Genomic DNA, 19,354 nt, shown 5'->3' with positions numbered 1-19,354 from the left:
TTTATTTTGGTGGATGAGAAAGGTATCAGCTGCGTATTAGGACTCTGCCAAGATAGAGAAGAGTATCGTTTGTGTAACTGGTGTTTAGGGCAGGCGCATGTGAGTATGCACGTTGTATGCCAGACAATCCAGAGGATGCAATTCCCTCAGCCCCTGACATGAATGCCCTTACAGAGTTGTGCAGTGCAAAGCCTGTTTAAACTGACTGGGGAGGCCCTGCAGCATAATAGCTTAAAATGGCATTTCTGTGTATATGACCTCATAAGAATCTATTGGGGTAGGACGGAAGCAGAGCTGGCTTCATGGGCCTGTGAAGTGCAGTTGCAGAGGGTCCCGGACTTACAAAGGCCCATGTTTGGTTTACTGTTCTGCTATCACCATGTCATTATCTTGAAATTCTTAATAATTTTTAAACAAGAGGCCCCATCTTTTCATTTTTCACTTGGTACTAAAAGTTATGTAGCTGGTCCTGGATGGATGGTCCTGGGAGTGGTTTAAGACTGTAATAGCAGGAATGTAAAGAGGAAGAAATAGTTGCTTGTCAACTTCTGACATCCAAAAGAGAATTTTTACAGCAAGGCAATTGGCTTGAAAGCCAGGATTTGTGAAGACAGTAAACTAATTTTCTACTTTCTTTATTATATCAAAGGATTCAGACTTTACAGTTTTTCCATAAATATAGAGGAAATGATCTTTTCACATATGAGCAAATGTGTATTGTCAACATTTGCAACTATTTTATTTGGCAGTGTAATCAGTAAGTTACCTGGACTAGAGAATACCTTGTGTTTGCCTTTGGCATAAATCTACATAGACTGATGTTCTGCCACCTGGCTTAGTTAAATTAATCAATAGATGTCAAGCCAAGTAGAAAATTTTCCTATATGATTATTCTTCATATTCAAAAAACATGAGTAACTATGTGTGTTTTACATGAGTGTACAAAGAAACTAAAATCCATTTCCATGGTTGGCTTGAACATTTTCCTTGAATATTGTTATTTTTTTGACCTGAAATAACCTAAAAGTGAGGACACTTAAGTTGATCATATTGAGTTGTATATTGTATATTAACATGGCCAGTTCAAAATAGTCATAATCCAAAATGGATTTTAAAGCTGGAATTATTCACTTTACTTACATTAATCATTAAACTCACAAGAATTGTGAATACTAAGAAATTTAAGAAATGACCAGGCTTCCCTGGTGGTACAGTGGTTGAGAGTTCGCCTGCCGATGCAGGGGACACGGGTTCGTGCCCCGGTCCGGGAAGATCCCACATGCCGCGGAGAGGCTGGGCCTGTGAGCCATGGCCGCTGAGCCTGTGCGTCTGGAGCCTGTGCTCCGCAACGGGAGAGGCCACAACAGTAAGAGGCCCACATACCGCAAAAAAAAAAAAAAAAAAAAAGAAAAGAAAGAAATGACCAATAGTGTCTTATTTCTAAAAGGGAGTTAGCTGTGATTACAATATTTGAATCTTTCCAGGTGGTAACTGAGTAGTCTGTCTCCCATATTTGGAGCTAGGGAGAGAGCAAAGGAGGAAGGGAGGGAGGGAGGGAAGGAGGGAGAGAGAGAGAGAATGGTGATTAAAAGCTCAAGCAAGTTATTGGCCCTAAACCTGTTGGTGACATGCCAGCCCTTGTGAGCAAGTTGAAGATTTCTCAACCTCTGCAGTATTGACATACTGACATTTGGACTGGATAATTATTTTTTTGGGGGGGGAGTGTCCTCTGCATTGTAGGATGTTTGGCAACATCCTTGTCTCTACCCACTAGATGCCAGTGGTGTACATCCTCTTCAGTTGTGATAACCAAAAATGTCTCCAGATATTGCCAAATCACCTTCAGTTAAGAACCACTGGCCTAGATTGGTCTAAGGTTATCCTGAGGCGGCCGCTTCTCCTTAACTTACATCCAAAAGCAGGACAAGTGGTCCTCTTGGTTCCTTTTTCATAGGCTGATATCTTGATATTGTACTTGAATGTTGAAGAGATAGCCCAAAGAAAAGTGAATATATTCCAATACAACTTAGAACAGCTAAACTAGACTGCCTGTTCCCGGGCCTTCCCTGAATATGTGTTTGTGTGTGTGTGTGGTTGTTGCGGGGAGGGCGGGCAATAAGAAATTATTCCAAGCTGGAGGTAGCCCCAGTCCACCCATTCCTACCTCACTGACATGGGAAGAAGTAATACAGTAAATGACCATGATCTCAGAGAGGACTGGTCCACAGATGCACTGAGTTAACACCACAGTAACATGTTTTCAGCTTCCTTAGTGATTTTAAAAAAGGTCCATCCCCTAGTGTGTTGGTCCTGCCTACATCGCCGTCCTTTCTTTGTAGAAAGCTTGGTTCAGAATGTTTGGAAGGATTTGAGTACTCCCTAGACTTCAGGGTACCTGAGAACTTGAAGACACAGTCCCCCCAAAAGTGGTTTTTCCCTCTGAGATTAAGAACAGCCACGATCAACACTAACTGTGCCTAGTTACCTCGAAATTTTGATTTACTTGCCCCACTTTCATTCATTCCAGGCCTTCAATAATTAGTTTGCCTTTAGATGAGTAGCAGATCATCAAGTTTTAGGGCTTATCATTATTTACTGTTGGTTCTATGCTTCTCGGACATCAGGAAAATATACTGACCAGCTCATTTAAAAAAATCTTTCTGGCCCATAAAGAGAAGAAAGGAGGTGTAGTAGAGATCCTTTGAAGCTTTAGCATAAGGAGTTGTTCCATAAAAATAACATTTTTCTGTGATTTAATCTGTGAGAGGGAAACGGTTGTATACTATTTCTGTTAATGCAGGAAGAGTATGTATCTTAAATTACCTAAGTATTTGCTGTGAAGTATTTGAGTAGCTGCTTCCACCCTACAAAGAAAAATACTTTCAAAATAGATAATGCAGGGGAATACAACACAATTACTCAAATACTCCAGAATCAGACAAAGGCACACTATGTAATGTGTCTTGTTCCTAAGTTTTTGTTCCTTCTCATTTTACTTATTTTCTTTGTAGGATAGATTATATTAAAATAAGGTTTTACTACATATCTAGAGGCTTGGCTAACATTTTTGTTTCAAAACATAGAAGAAGCTTCCTTGTGTGTGAAAAGTACCTCTTTATTTTACATATAAGGAAAATGCAAACAGGGAAGTGGAAAGATTTGCCTAAGTTTGCAAAGTGAGCTTGGGCGTTCTATGGCAGGCTGACTGTGCACATTAATGCCCATTCTCTGTGTTCAGTGTCACCACTTTGGCCCATGCCTTTCTGGGAGCAGCATGAGAGGAGGCTGTGTCACACTTCTATCACTCCCTGATTGATAGTACATTGAGGTATCCCTTACATTTTACACTCTGTATTTGACCACTGCCTTCAGTTAGGGTCACAGAACTGAAATATCGGGAAGCTGAGAGACTAAAAGTAACTAAACTTGATGGAAAGATAACAACATTTTCATTTTGTTAAGAAATGAAAACTATCACCCATAAATGCTTTTACTTAGTATCTTTAGGCTATGTTCAAAAAAAGAAAGAAAGAATCATTGTAAATTAGAAGTCCACAGTTCCTTTCCCTATTCTGGCCATTAGTAACCTATGTGGTCTTAGTAAATCATTTGTTCTGGACTTAATCTCCATTCTGTAGTCTCGTTTCCTCTGGAAAAAATCCTAAAACATCATGATCACCATCAGAATGCCCATGACTAATAATCTGTAGTGCTTGTGAGACTGTGGGAAAAGAGAGATTCTCATTCACTCTTGGTTGGACTATAAACAACCTTCTTAGAAAGTTATCTGGCAGAGCTAATTAAAATGTAAAATATATATGCCTCCCTAAGCAGCAATTCCACTTCCAACTACTCATTTACTAGATATAAAAATATTTAAGTATTTAAAGACATATGCATGAGAAATTTATCACATGATTTTTGGCAACAAAGAACCGGAGACAATCTGAAGAGTCATCAGTAACAAGATAATTGAACAAATTGGGTAATTCATATTCTGATATACTACACACCTTTTAAAAAGGACAGAGATCTATATGAATTGACTTGGAAAGCTATCCATGACACATTTATAAAGTAAAAAAGCAATTTACAAAATGCAATATACTGTTATCCTATTTGATATTAAATCCTTATATTTACGTATGTATATTTTATGCTTGTGATAAGCAAAGGAAAATAGGGATGAATACATCCAAATTGGCAGTAGATAAATCAAAGAAAGAGAATTACTACTTTTCTCAAGATGTATCTCTGTCCTGTTTGCATATGTACAAGAAGCATATTACTTTTAGTGAACAATATTTTTCCAACATTTTATTGTGAAAAGTCTCAAACATACAGCAAAGCTGAAGTAATTTTACAGTATGCAGCCATATATATGCCACTTGGATTCTACCCCATTAACATTTTACTTTACTTGCTTTATCATGTATCTATCCATGTATCTCTTTTTCTATCCATTCCTCATTCCACTTTATTTTTTTTGATGCATTTCAAAGTAAATTTCACACCTCAGTCCAGTTTCTCCTAAATACTCCACCTTTAATAATAAATTACATTTTGATTGAAATTTAAATATGATACATTTTAAAGAAAGAGCTCTGGTTGTGGCTTCACTCACTAGGCATCTTGTATTACTTCTCCCTTCCCCCAACATAACAGATCTTCCGAGGTCTATAAAATGTAGGGCCGTTGGGTACTAAGGTTTGAGGGTCGGATCTTAGAAATATTAGTGAAATTAATACTCTTTCCTACACTCTTTGGGGATCCATAGACTGACATATCTTTTTTTTTTTTTTCTTTTTGCGGTATGCGGGCCTCTCACTGTTGTGGCCTCCCCCGTTGCGGAGCACAGGCTCCGGATGCGCAGGCCCAGCGGCCATGGCTCACGGGCCCAGCCGCTCCGCGGCATATGAGATCCTCCCAGACCGGGGCACGAACCCGTATCCCCTGCATCGGCAGGCGGACTCTCAACCACTTGCGCCACCAGGGAGGCCCTGACATATCTTTTAGTAAATGCTTTTTGGAGTTCAATGTAAATTGTGTGTACATTCATGAAAATGTGAGCCAGAGATCTCTAAGGAGATTTCAGGCTTTTGGAGACATAAAAGGTATATTGCTCAGAGCTCAGTTGTCAAGAATAGAATCCACTCTACCTAAGCATGCAGGGAGTTATTACATGGTATTATGTGACTTACAGAATCACTGGGAGGGCTGAAGAAAAACCATGTTGAGATTTCAGGAAACACTTCCAAATCCACACAGTGGAATTGGGCCAGGGGAGGTGCTGCCTCCTCCGTAATCAGAAGCATTATTACAGAATCAGAAATATGTCATCATGGCTGCCTGTTCCAGAATGATACCTCAGCCTTTGCCAAGAATCTGCCAAAGGAGGAAACTACCTGTAGAATCAGGAGGTGACTGCTGTAGTTGTCTATTCCAGAACCGGGTGCCTTTGCCATGATCTACACAAGCAACACGGAAGCTCCTCACTTTGCTTCTCTCCTGAAATGAATCAGTATCCAAACTCTAAGATAATACCTGGAATCTCACCATAAGGGAATCTAGGAAATGTTTCATGAAAAGCACTGTTAGTTGACTAAAGTAATCAATTTTCTCCTTCTTGAGTACATGTCTACATTCTGTTTTCCAATCTCCCCTGAAGTTATATGTAGTTGTATGTCAAAGTTCTTGCCTAGAAGATGGAAGTAGAAGTAATATATGCCTTAAGACAATAGTCATACCTTATCCACATTTTTTTCTCCTTATTGTTGGCTGGAATCTGACCCAGGATCAACCATGTGGATAACAATAAAGCCAGAGGATGTAAAACTGTATTGCTACCCTGGATTTCAGGATGACTTTGTGGAGCAAAGTCCATTTAACCATTTTGGATGATTCCATGAGTGAGGGGGAAAAAAAGAAACTTGAATCTTCTTTAAGTCACTGGATTATTGCTTGATCTTTTGGTTATAACAGGCTCTCCCTACCCTAAGTAATGCATGTGGATTTTAGCTTTTCAGCCTCTGTACCTAGAAATGTTGTTTGGGTTTAAAAGAGCAAGCCAATCCATAGTGCCCTCCAAAACAGGGGTCCTCTCCTCTCCCTTCAAAACACACTCTTGCTCTCCTTTTCTCTCCCTCATGTCTCTCATCTCACACAACCAAACACACACACACAAACAGAATCTATCTTATTCACTGTTGAATTGTCAGTGCCTAACATAAGACCTAGTGTATCATAGACATTTAACAAATATTTGGTTAATGAATAAATAAATGAAGACATCTTCACATTTGAGGAGTATTATGGGGACAGCTTATAATTTTGTCTTTGACATATTTCTTTGGAAGGTGTGGTTTGAAACCTTGGAAAGGATTTCAACATCTTGTGATGGGGTTAAGGGCATTCTGTTAGCAGAGAAGTATGCTTGAAGTATGGCAGCATAATAGGGGTGAACATAGTGAGCTTACTGTTATATATGGTGAGAAGGCTGAAGAGAAGGGGTTTGGTTTGAGATTGGATTCAGATTGGGCAAATTCTTAAATGCTATACTAGGGCATTAGCAATTCTGTAAGCCAAGAAAACATCAAAGGTTTGTTTTGTTTCTGGTTTTGATTTTTTGCTCTCGCATTGTACTGACATGCTTGGATCTGCCTTTTAGAGAATGAAGTGCTGGCAGTGTGGAGGAGAAGACTGGAGGTGAGAGAGCCTGGGAGCAGAGAGGTCAGGTAAGGGGCTATTTGAATTGCCCAGGAAATAACTATGGATATTTAAATTTGGCAGAGGTAAGGGATACATTTGAGAGATATTTTGGAGATAAAATTAATAGAACTGGGTGACTTATTGGATGATAAGTAGAATCTCTGGTTTCTAGATTGAGTTGATAGTGCTATTAACTTAAGACAAGAAGTGCAAACGAGGAAGTAAATTGTGTTTGGGGGGGATGAAGTAATAAAATTTGTTTTTCAGACTATTGCATTACATTTTAGGAAATGGAAATATTAAGTAGCTAGATGGAAATATGGGTCTGGAATTCAAGAAACAGATTAAGACACTGGTGACTTGGAAGTCATGAGCAATCTCTATTAGTATGTCTCAAGAGGTGATCTATGAATATTTGCATCCAAGATACTTGCTTCAAGATGCTTGTAAAAATGAAGATTCTTGGGCCTCATCGCAGATATAGTCAATCAGCTTCCCTGGAGGATGCGGCCCAGGAATCTGCTTTTCTAAAAATTTTCTTGGGTTATTTTAATGCATTAACAATTTTGAGAACCAAGGATAAAGGTGATAACCAAAGCCTAATGCTAGATAAGATTATCTGTGAGAAAGTATCAAGTAAGGAGAGATTATGGACAAATGCACAAGGATATGGACAAGAATGGTATTGGACTGCAGAAACTGCAGAGTTTAAAAACTGTTTAAAGAGGAGAAAAAAAGAAGAGATTCTTGAGAGTAGAGAAGTAGCAGTAGGAAGAGAAAAGTTTTAAGGAGGCGAGGTGGTGAGGGCTCCAGAGAGAGAAACATCATGTTCTGTAAAGCGATCACCTAGAATGAGACAGAGAAAAGGATACTGGCTTCCTCAGTTTTTTGGCCATCATTGGCCCCTGAGGTAGCAGTTTCAATAAACTGAAGGGAGTGAAATAACATGACGTCACTAAAGCATTAAAGGAACTCAGGATTCAGAGATAGACTATTTTGAGACTATTTTCCTTTTATAAGGGAACAATATATATTTGTTTATACCCCAATGTAATTTATATTTCAAACTCTCATTCTTCTATGGAAGAGAAAATGTGGTGTTAGTTGGGGACTTTCCCCTGTACCTGTTTCTCGTAGAATATGCAGCTTACCACTTTGTGCTCAGGTGGGCCCAGGCAGATCATTGCTGAGATGTCTCTTGGCCCATCTTCAAGACTCCTTCCGACCTGACAGCTTTCTCTCTCCTCATGAGTCATATTCGATTGGGGGTGCCTGTGGGGCAGGTGTGGCCTGGTGTGTAGAATTTCACCAAGTGGACACTTCGTCTTGGAGTACACCCTCTTTCCGGGGTTTACTGTTGAGCATTACATACCCATCCTGGAGATCTGTTGTGCACCAAGGCTATCGTGTGACCCCTCTCAGACACCAGTCCCAGGGTGGCTGCTTCTTCCCTTGAAACCCTGTTCCTCCTCCCCAGATGCCATTCTTTTTTTTTTTTTTTTTTTTTTTTTTTGGCTGCATTGGGTCTTTGTTACTCACGTGGACTTTCTCTAGCTGCGGCGAGCAGGGGCTACTCTTCATTGCGGTGTGCAGGCTTCTCATCGCGGTAGCTTCTCTCATTGCAGAGCAGGGGCTCTAGACGCGCGGGCTTCAGTAGTTGTGGTTCGCGGGCTCTAGAGCGCAGGCTCAGTAGTTGTGGCGCATGGGCTTAGTTGCATCGCCGCATGTGGGATCTTCCCGGACCAGGTATTGAACCCGTGTCCCTGCATTGGCAGGCGGATTCTTAACCACTGCGCCACCAGGGAAGCCCCCAGATGCCATTCTAAATGTGTTGCACATACTTATACACACACTGTTCACTTAATCCTCAAAGTAACATCACAAGATCGTTACTATTATTGGTAACTTACCTTTAGCAAGAGTCACAGCTTGAGCCTAACCTCGATTTGAGGATTGTGTGTGTGAGTGCACCTGGAAAATGAGGAGGTAAGAGAGGGCTACGTAGCTGGGGAAGGCCCAGGGTGAGGAGGGAAGCTCTTTCAAAGAGAAGAAAGTCCAAACATGATTTGTGGAGAGTATACAGGAATGATTCCAAGGGTGGCTAGGTGTCTGTCAGATGCTCCTTGGCTTAACTCCCATGCAGTCCTGCCAAGTCCTAGGGTGAGGGGTGTAACAACAGAGCTTATGTAAATTAAAAGAGTCATTTCTCTAAACTCCCCCATGGGACATTGACATGCAAATTGTCAATTACATTGGGAACTGCTGGTGCCTGTAGGAGAAGCAATAGTACGTGGTGGGGGGGGGTGGTGGTAGCAGATTGTCTATGGTGATGGCAATGATGTTAAAGACAGGGGCATCTTTTTTGTTAGTATATTCTGTCTCTGGCTTTGATAATCAGCAACCTTGGAGGCTACAGATACAGATACTCTTAAGCCTTGGGCAATGGCAACCTTACAGCCTCTGGAAGGCAACAGTGAACAACATTGGCATAGATGCCACTTTCAGCATCCACAGAGGACACGGGTACCCCTCCAGTGGGCAAGAGGAGGAAGGGAGAAACATGGTTGTATGTCATGTGACAGACAGGAGGACTAGGTCTTGGAGCACTGAGCAAATAGAAGGAGGATTTGGGAGGTATTCGATAGGGGATAAATCTCCCACCAAGCAGGTCAGGATGTAGTCATAAGGCTACTACTTGTATCAGTTATTAATTAGTCTTTTTTTTTTTTTTTTTTACTTATCTGGGGTATAGTGAACAAAATAGATGAAATTGATGAGAAAACCAAGGTTCAGAGAATTAAGAAAACTTGTGCAAAACTCTATACACAGCTAATGAGTTGTGGGATCATTTGTCCACTCATGCTGCCATCTTCCTATTTGGGGCAAAAGAGAAGATGCCAGAGGAGAAAAAAATGATTGTAATTATCTAACAGTAATCGATGGCAGGGTCTTGGATAAATTGGGAGAGGATAAGATTAAGAGGGTAGCTGGAGGAATTAATTAAAGACATTTAGAAAATGGAATCTAAGAAACTCAAGCAGAAGTATTTCAGACAAAAGATTATAAACATATAGAATTAGATAAGAAAGCTAGCTGAATTTTTAGCATACAAAGTAATTAAAGAAAGACATCTGGAACAGGAGAGAAATAAGAGAAGTCTAGGAAATAAAAGGTAGGTTTGAGATAAACCAGAGTATGCTGGTAAGGCCAGATGTTTTTTTTTTTTTTCTCCTTTGCTTGACATATATTATGTCTTTCTTAACCACAGTCCCAAATATTGCACATTTCAACATGTTATATTTGTTTCTGGAAATATCTAGGAACTATATAAATATATCTGCCAAAGCAAATGATTCAAAGATCCACATGATCTGTTTTTCACGGCTAACTTAGCCTGTATCTAGCTTCCCACAAAAGTCTAGAACGTACGTTTGTGATTACATATTTTGGCCACAAAAATAACAACAAAAATGGCTATTTAATATGGTTTTCTATAGCAATAGGAAGCAATATCCACTAAAGTACCCCTACAAATGTCTTTCATCATGCTCTTCTCCTCGTGTTAAGACATGAAGCAAGGCAATTTTGATGATGAGGGGTAGATGTGCATTATCCTTTTATTTCTGGTTGCACTGGAGGTTAATCACATCTGTGTGAATGATGAGAATATCTCATTATACATGGATTCTTCTCATTTGTGTTTGAAGTGTAACTTCAGCTTATGGAATATCTTTGGTCATTGCCTAAACTATGTGGAGGTGTAGATGGCTGCTGATGTGGTGTGACGGGGGAGCCACTGAAGAAAGGCCTGCTCACCCCCAAATATTTTTTGCTCTGGCTGGCTGGATTTGGGAATCACTGAGTGCTGTCATTTTCCAAAAGGACAAGAGACTCAGTGACTGAATAGACTTTATGATGAAATATATCCGTTTTGCCTTGTTTAAGAATGTATTGTTTACTCACAGGGAATTGGGGATACCAAATCCTTAGATGGGAACATGGTGCAGCTAAATTGTCTCTGGCACAAAAGAGAGCAATGATGCAGAATCATTCTGGCCAGAGAAACAGCCTCACAACAAAGGGATCTGTGGGGCTGGGCTCTGTCATTTTCAAGGTTTACTGATAAAGTATGTGTGGTAGAGCTGGCTATGACTCTGAGCAAGCTGTTGTCCTTGGATTGGTTTTTCAGGAAAAAAAGATTTACTCAAAGCATCCTTTAATGTGGAGAGATGCATTGTTTACTCTTTAACCTCTGAAAGATTAGATATCTTGACAGATCTGAGAGGATTTCGCATTCACATTATTATAGTCATTGATTTATTCAATAAGTATTTATTGAACAATTACTAAGTACCAGACTCTATACTACGTAGTGGAAACATAAGAAAAAATAAGGGAACATTCCAGTCTTTGAACATCTCAGAGTTTAATGAGAAAAGGAGGACAGTGCAAAAACCCCCAAAATATTAAAAGAAAATGAAATAATAAAGTCTTATCAGCAATTGCATAGACTACCTATACAAAGTATTGAGATAAAAGGTAACTAATCATTCCTAGAAGGAATCAGGAAAGATTCAAAGAAATTATATTTGAGTTGAGTGAGTTTAATTTTTCAAAGGAGCAGAGAAGTTAAGAGTATTCTAGGATAGGGAGAAATTGCTCATTAAGATAGTAGTACTGCTATGGACTGAATGTTTGTATCACCCCCAGATTCATATGTTGAAACCTAATCCCCAAGGTGATGGTATTTGAAGGGAAAGTCTTTGGGAGGTAATTAGGCCATCAAGGTGGAGCCTTCATGATGAGATTATTGCCTTTATGAGAAAAGGCGCAAGGGAGCTTTCTCTCTCTCTCTCTTTCTCCCCTCTCTGCCATGTGAAGACACAATAAGATGACCAACTACAAAGCAGGACGTGCCCTCACCATACACCAGATCTACGAGTACCTTGATCTTAGACTTCCTAGCCTCCAGAGCCATGAGAAATAAATGTCTGTTGTTTAAGCCCCCTAGTCTATGATATCTTATTATAGCAACCCAAGCAGACTAAGTACTCACTAACTCATCAGAATAGATGTTGTAAATCATAGTGGTTAGTTGTCACTAAGCAAAGACTGAGAGATGGTAACACTCAACAGATAAATTTCACTGGGCTGGAACATGAAGAATTTTCTAGGGAGAATGGTCCAGCATTAATGGAAGTCCCAAACATTATGAAAGCACTGGCAAATCTGATGGGTGAGCAGCTGTCATGGAAGAAAGGATGCCAATAGAAAGGCAAAGGCCAATAAAAATAAATTTTGCCTACTTAATAATTTTTCTTAGGCTTAGTCCTAATCAATATCATCCCACCAGAGCCCATGTATCCAAATCAAGATGACATTAAAAATATGGAAAAATCCAAATCAATACCCATGGCTCTAATAAAGAGCTGAACTCAGCATGTACCATAGAGGCGTCAAGATCTAACTCCAAGCCGTTTAAATTCTGTAAAGTGATGAGCTTTGAAAGCATGCTGTGCCTGCTCCAGAATGTCACTTAACTGTTGTGAAGGTCAGAGCATATTCCTGTCACTCCCGGTTGGCAGAGTTTAGGAAACCAAATACATATATATATATTAACATCTTTATTGGAGTATAATTGCTTTACAATGTTGTGTTAGTTTCTGCTGTATAACAAAGTGAATCAGCTATATGTATACATATATCCCCATATCCCCTCCATCTTGCATCTCCCTCCCACCATCCCTATCCCACCCCTCTAGGTGGTCACAAAGCACCGAGCTGATCTCCCTGTGCTATGTGGCTTCTTCCCACTAGCTATCTATTTTACATTTGGTAGTGTATATATGTCCATGCTACTCTCTCACTTCATCTCAGCTTACCCTTCCCCTTCCCCATGTCCTCAAGTCCATTCTCTACATCTGTGTCTTTATTCCTGTCCTGCCACTAGGTCCATCAGAACCTTTTTTTTTTTTTTTTAGATTCCATATATATGTGTTAGCATACAGGATTTGTTTTTCTCTTTCTGACTTACTTCACTCTGTATGAAAGACTCTAGGTCCATCCACCTCACTACAAATAACTCAATTTCGTTTCTTTTTATGGCTGAGTAATATTACATCATATATATGTGCCACATCTTCTTTATCCATTCATCTGTCAATGGACACTTAGGTTGGTTCCTTGTCCTGGCTATTGTAAATAGAGCTGCAATGAACATTGTGGTACATGACTCTTTTTGAATTATGGTTTTCTTAGGATATATGCCCAGTAGTGGGATTGCTGGGTCATATTATTTTTAGTTTCTTAAGGACCCTCCATACGGTTCTCCATAGCAGCTATATCAGTTTACATTCCCAACAGCAGTGCAAGAGGGTTCCCTTTTCTCCACACCCTCTCCAGCATTTACTGTTTGTAGATTTTTGGATGATGGCCATTCTGACCGGTGTGAGGTGATACCTCATTGTGGTTTTGATTTGCATTCCTGTAATGATTAATGATGTTGAGCGTCCTTTCATGTGTTTGTTGGAAATCTGTATATCTTCTTTGGAGAAATGCCTATTTAGGTCTTCTGCCCATTCTTGGATTGGGTTTTTTGCTTTTTTGTTATTGAGTTGCATGCACTGCTACTATAATTTGGAGATTAATCCTTTGTCAGTTGCTTGGTTTGCAAATATTTTCTCCCATTCTGAGTGTTGTCTTTTCATCTTGTTTATGGTTTCCTTTGTTGTACAAAAGCTTTTAAGTTTCATTAGGTCCCATTTGTTTATTTTTATTTCCATTTCTCTAGGAGGTGGGTCAAAAAGGATCTTCCTGTGATTTATGTCATAGAGTATTCTGCCTATGTTTTCCTCTAAGAGTTTTATAGTGTCTGGCCATATATTTAGGTCTTTAATCTATTTTGAGTTTATTTTTGTGTATGGTGTTAGGGAGTGTTCTAATTTTATTTGTTTACATGTAGCTGTCCAGTTTTCCCAGCACCACTTATTGAAGAGGCTGTCATTTCTCCATTGTATATTCTTGCCTCCTTTATCAAAGATAAGGTGACCATATGTGTGTGGGTTTCTCTCTGGGCTTTCTATCCTGTTCCATTGATCCATATTTCTGTTTTTGTGCCAGTACCATACTGTCTTGATTACTGTAGCTTTGTAGTATAGTCTGAAGTCAGGGAGGCTGATTCCTCCAGCTCCATTTTTCTTCCTCAAGATTGCTTTGGCTATTCAGAGTCTTTTGTGTTTCCATACAGATTGTAAAATTTTTTGTTCTAGTTCTGTAAAAAATACCATGGATAGCTTGATAGGGATTGCATTGAATCTGTAGATTGCTTTCGGTAGTATAATCATTTTCGCAATGTTGATTCTTCCAGTCCAAAAACATGGTATATCTCTCCATCTGTTTATATCATCTTTGATTTCTTTCCTCAGTCTTTTATAGTTTTTTAAGTACAAGTTTTTTGCCAACTTAGGTAAGTTTATTCCTAGGTATTTTATTCTTTTTCTTGCAGTGGTAAATGGGAGTGTTTCCTTAATTTCTCTTTCAGATTTTTTGTTATTAGTGTATAGGCATGCAAGGGATATCTGTGCATTAATTTTGTACCCTGCTTCTTTACCAAATTCATAGATTCGCTCTAGTAGTTTTCTGGTAGCATCTTTAGGATTCTCTATGTATAGTATCATGTCATCTGCAAACAGTGACAAGTTTTACTTCTTTCCAATTTATGTTCCTTTTATTTCTTTTTCTTCTCTGATTGCTGTGGCTAAAACTTCCAAAACTGTCTTGAATAATAGCAGTGAGAGTGAACAACCTTGTCTTATTCCTGATCTTAGAGGAAATGCTTTCAGTTTTTCACCATTGAGAATGATGTTGGCTGTGGGTTTGTCATATATGGCCTTTATTAAATTGAGGTAGGTTCCCTCTATGCCTACTTTCTGGAGAGTTTTTATCATAAATGGGTGTTGAATTTTGTCAAAAGCTTTTTCTGCATCTATTGAGATGATCATGTGTTTTTTTCCTTCAATTTGTTAATATGATGTATCACATTGATTGATTTGCATATATTGAAGAATCCTTGCATCCCTGGGATAAACCCCACTTGATCATGGTGTATGATCCTTTTAATGTGCTGTTGATTCTGTTTGCTAGTATTTTGTTGAGGATTTTTCCATGTATGTTCATCAGTGATATCGGCTGGTAGTTTGGGTTTTTTTTTTTCTTTTTTTTTTTTTGTGGTACGCGGGCCTCTCACTGTTGTGACCTCTCCTGTTGCGGAGCACAGGCTCCGAACGCACAGGCTAAGTGGCCATGGCTCATGGGCCCAGCCGCTCTGCTGCATGTGGGATCTTCCCAGACCGGGGCACAAATCCTAGTCCCCTGCATTTGGCAGGCGGACTCTCAACCACTGTGCCACCAGGGAAACCCTAGTTTCCTTTTTTTGTGACTTCTTTGTCTGCTTTTGGTGTCAGGGTAATGGTGGCCTCTTAAATTGAGTTTTGGTGTGTTCCTCCCTCTGCTGTATTTTGTAAGAGTTTTGATAGACTTTGCCTGTGAAGTCATCTGGTCCTGGGCTTTTGTTTTTTGGAAGATTTTTAATCACAGTTTCAATTTCAGTGCTTGTGATTAGTCTGTTTATATTTTCTATTTCTTCCTGGATCAGTCTCAGAAGGTTGTGCTTTTCTAAGAATTTGTCCATTTCTTCCAGGTTGTCCATTTTATTGGCATATATTTGCTTGTAGTAATCTATCAAGATTCCTTGTATTTCTGCAGTGTCAGCTGTTATTTCTTCTTTTTCATTTCTAATTCTGTTGATTTAAGTCTTCTCCCTTTTTTTCTTGATGAGTCTGGCTAATGGTTTATCAATTTTGTTTATCTTGTTAAAGAACTAGCTTTTAGTTTTATTGGTCTTTGCAATTGTTTCCTTCATTTCTTTTTCATTTATTTCTGATCTGATCTTTATGATTTCTTTCCTTCTGCTAACTTTGGGGTTTTTTTGTTTTCTTTCTCTAATTGCCTTAGGTGTAAGGTTAGGTTGTGTACTTGAGCTTTTTCTTGTTTCTTGAGGTAGGATTGTATTGTTATAAACTTCCCCCTTAGAACTGCTTTTGCTGCATCCCATAGGTTTTGGGTCATCGTGTTTTTATTGTCATTTGTTTTTAGGTATTTTTTTATTTCTTCTTTGATTTCTACAGTGATCTCTTGGTTATTTAATAGTGTACTGTTTAGCCTCCATGTGTTTGTATATTTTACAAATTTTTTCCTGTAATTGATATCTAGTCTCATAGCGTTGTGGTCAGAAAAGATACTTGATATGATTTCAGTTTTCTTAAATTTACCAAGGCTTGATTTGTTACCCAAGATATGATCTATCCTGGAGAATGTTCCATGAGCACTTGAGAAGAAAGTGTTTTCTGTTGTTTTTGAATGGAATGTCCTATAAATATCAATTAAGTCCACCTTGTTTAATGTGTCATTTAAAGCTTGTGTTTCCTTATTTATTTTCATTTTGGATGATCTGTTCATTGGTGAAAGTGGGGTATTAAAGTTCCCTACTATTTTTGTGTTACTGTCAATTTCCCCGTTTATGGCTATTAGCATTTGCCTTATGTATTGAGGTGCTCCTATATTGGGTTCATAAATATTTACAATTGTTATATCTTCTTCTTTGTTTGATCCCTTGATTATTATGTAGTGTCCTTCTTTGTCTCTTGTAATAGTCTTTATTTTAAAGTCTATTTTGTCTGATATGAGAATTGCTACTCCAGCTTACTTTACATTTCCATTTGCGTGGAATATCTTTTTCCATCCCCTCATTTTCAGTCTCTATGTGTCCCTAGGTCTGAAGTGGATTTCTTTAGACAGCATATATACAGGTCTCTTTTTTGTATCCATTCTGCCAGTCTGTGCCTTTTGGTTGGAGCATTTAATCCATTTACATTTAAAGTAGTTATTGATATGTATATTCCTATTACCATTTTCTTAATTGTTATGGGTTTGTTATTGTAGGTCTTTTCCTTCTCTTGTGTTTCCTGCCTAGAGAAGTTCCTTTAGCATTTGTTGTAAAAGTAGTTTGGTGGTGCCTAATTCTCTTAACTTTTGCTTGTCTGTAAAGGTTTGAATTTCTCCGTCGAATGTGAATGAGATTCTTGCTAGGTAGAGTAATCTTGGTTGTACTTTTTCCCTTTCTTCACTTTAAATATGTCCTGCCACTCCCTTCTGGCTTGCAGAGTTTCTGCTGAAAGATCAGCTGTTAACCTTGTGGGGATTCCCTTGTATGTTATTTGTTTCTTTTCCCTTGCTTCTTTTAATATTTTTTCTTTGTATTTAATTTTTGATAGTTTGATTAATATGTGTCTTTGCATGTTTCTCTTTGGATTTATCCTACATGGGACTCTCTGTATTTCCTGGGCTTGATTGACTCTTTCCTTTCCCATGTTAGGGAAGTTTTCAACTATAATCTCTTCAAATATTTTCTCAGACCCTTTCTTTTTCTCTTCTTCTTCTGGGATGCCTATAATTCGAATGTTGGTGTGTTTAATGTTGTCCCCGAGGTCTCTGAGACTGTCCTCAATTCTTTTCATTCTTTTTCCTTTATTCTGCTCTGCGGTAGTTATTTCCACTATTTATCTCCCAGGTCACTTATCCGTTCTTCTGCCTCAGTTATTCTGCTATTGATTCCTTCTAGAGAATTTTAAATTTCATTTGTTGTGTTCATCATTGTTTGTTTGCTCTTTAGTTCTTGTTAACGTTTCTTGTATTTTCTCCATTCTATTTCCAAGATTTTGGATCATCTTTATTATCATTACTCTGAATTCTTTTTCAGGTAGAATGCCTGTTTACTCTTCATTTGTTTGGTCTGGTGGGTTTTTACCTTGCTCCTTCATTTGCTGCATATTTCTCTGTCTTTTCATTTTGTTTAACTTACTGTGTTTGGGGTCTCCTTTTCACAGGCTGTAGGTTCGTAGTTCTTGTTGTTTTTGGTGTCTGCCCCCAGTGGGCAAGGTTGGTTCAGTGGCTTGTGTAGGCTTCCTGGCTGAGGGGATTGGTGCCTCTATTCTGGTGAGTGGGTCTGGATCTTGTCTTTTGTTGGGCAGGGCCTCATTTTGTGGTGTGTTTTGGCATGTCTGTGAGCTTAGTATTATTCTAGGCAACCTCTCTGCTAATGGGTGGGGTTTTGTTCCTGTCTTGCTAGTGTTTGGCATGGGTTGTACAGCACTGGAGTTTGCTGGACGTTGGGTGGAGATGGGTTGTAGCATTGAGACAGAGGTCTCTGGGAGAGCTCCTGATGATTGATGTTACATTGGGGCCGGGAGGTCTCTGGTGGTCCAGTGTCCTGAACTTGGCTCTCCCACCTCAGAGACTCAGGCCTGACACCAGGCTGGAGCACCAAGACCCTGTCAGCCACATGACTTCTATGCTGACAGCATCCTCTGGGAACCTGGCACTGTTCTGGCTGGTGAGACCTGAGTAAACTCAGTGAGGTCGCCACCCACAGCCGTTCTGTGGTAACATTTCCTCTGTCTATATATATTTTTAAATTTTTTGTTTTCTTGTATCTGCCTTCTAGATGTAAAAGGTCCCGATGAGGTCATAGAGGTCTTGTTTTAGAAAAGCAGCCACTGACTATGAACAGGCTCTCAGAGAAAGTCTAAACAGTAACACATTGTTAGGATGTCATGAGGCATCATAAAAATATGCCCCTGAATCTCTACATTTTGAAAGTGATAATTAGATGCCAAAAGCAATATTGCATTTCTCAGAATCAACAGAATTGCTAGGAGCTTCTCTAAGATAATAGATAGGTATAAATATTTTTTAATTAAAAGAATTTTAACATGAGAATTTGGCCAGGTATATGGAAAGTAAATGAAAGTATAAAACAATTAGTAGTTTCAGTAGCGGTAAAGAGACTCTTCTGGTAGACATCAAGCCTTCTTGTTTGAAGAGAGAGACAGTGAATCTATATCACTGAGTGTCTTGCTTTCTGAACAATAGAATATCTACATACCTTGGTATAAAGGGAACTTTTTACCAAGTTATCATGGAATCAATCTTAGTTTCTGGTAAAGGGATATCTCACTTTATTGAGGACTCTGAGGAGGAGAGGGTTTTCCCTGGGGCCTAGAGGTTATACCATAAAAGCCAGGCCCCATTCTCTAATCCTTGCAATAATTCCATTCTGCAAGAGAGGACACTGACGTTCTGAGAGCTGGAATAACTTGGTAGAGGTAGATTTGAATCCACCTCTGTCTGCCTCTGATGCTTTGTTTCCTTACCCCATCTTGTGAGTTCCCTGTGATGACTCTCTCTTCTGTTTAGCACCTGATCTTGCCACATGTGTTCCATGCAGAGCCCTGATGATCACCCAAGCCTGATTTGGGGGAGTTGGGAGAGAGAACTTGAGAAGTGACAACCAAACCTCTCCCATGTGATTGAGGACTGACAGGTTCTTGAGGCTTATGTCAATGTACACTGTGTTTCAAATGCTTTACATATTTTAGCTTGATTAATCTTCACCCAATCCTATGTGGTAGGTGCTATGAGTATCATTCCCATTTTAAAGATTATTTGCCTAAGGTCACACAACTAGTAATTGGTGGAGGTTGCATTTGAAACCAGGTAGCCTGATTCCAAAGCATGTGCTTTTCACTAT

General features: G+C 39.2%; 1 long non-coding RNA gene across 1 annotated transcript in view; it reads left to right on the top strand.

The window, feature by feature from the left end:
• The window catches only part of LOC309809651, a 392,993-nt gene extending 386,206 nt beyond the window's left edge, over nt 1-6,787 (top strand). The window contains exon 3 of the long non-coding RNA XR_014294887.1: nt 6,670-6,787. This is a non-coding gene — a long non-coding RNA (uncharacterized lncRNA). The remainder of the gene's footprint in view (nt 1-6,669) is intronic.
• The last annotated feature ends 12,567 nt before the right edge of the window (nt 6,788-19,354 follow it).

The sequence above is a fragment of the Mesoplodon mirus genome (assembly GCF_964341445.2).
Source record: "Mesoplodon mirus genome assembly, chromosome: 8".
NCBI lineage: Eukaryota > Metazoa > Chordata > Mammalia > Artiodactyla > Ziphiidae > Mesoplodon > Mesoplodon mirus.
This window is presented reverse-complemented; position numbering and strand designations above follow the sequence as displayed.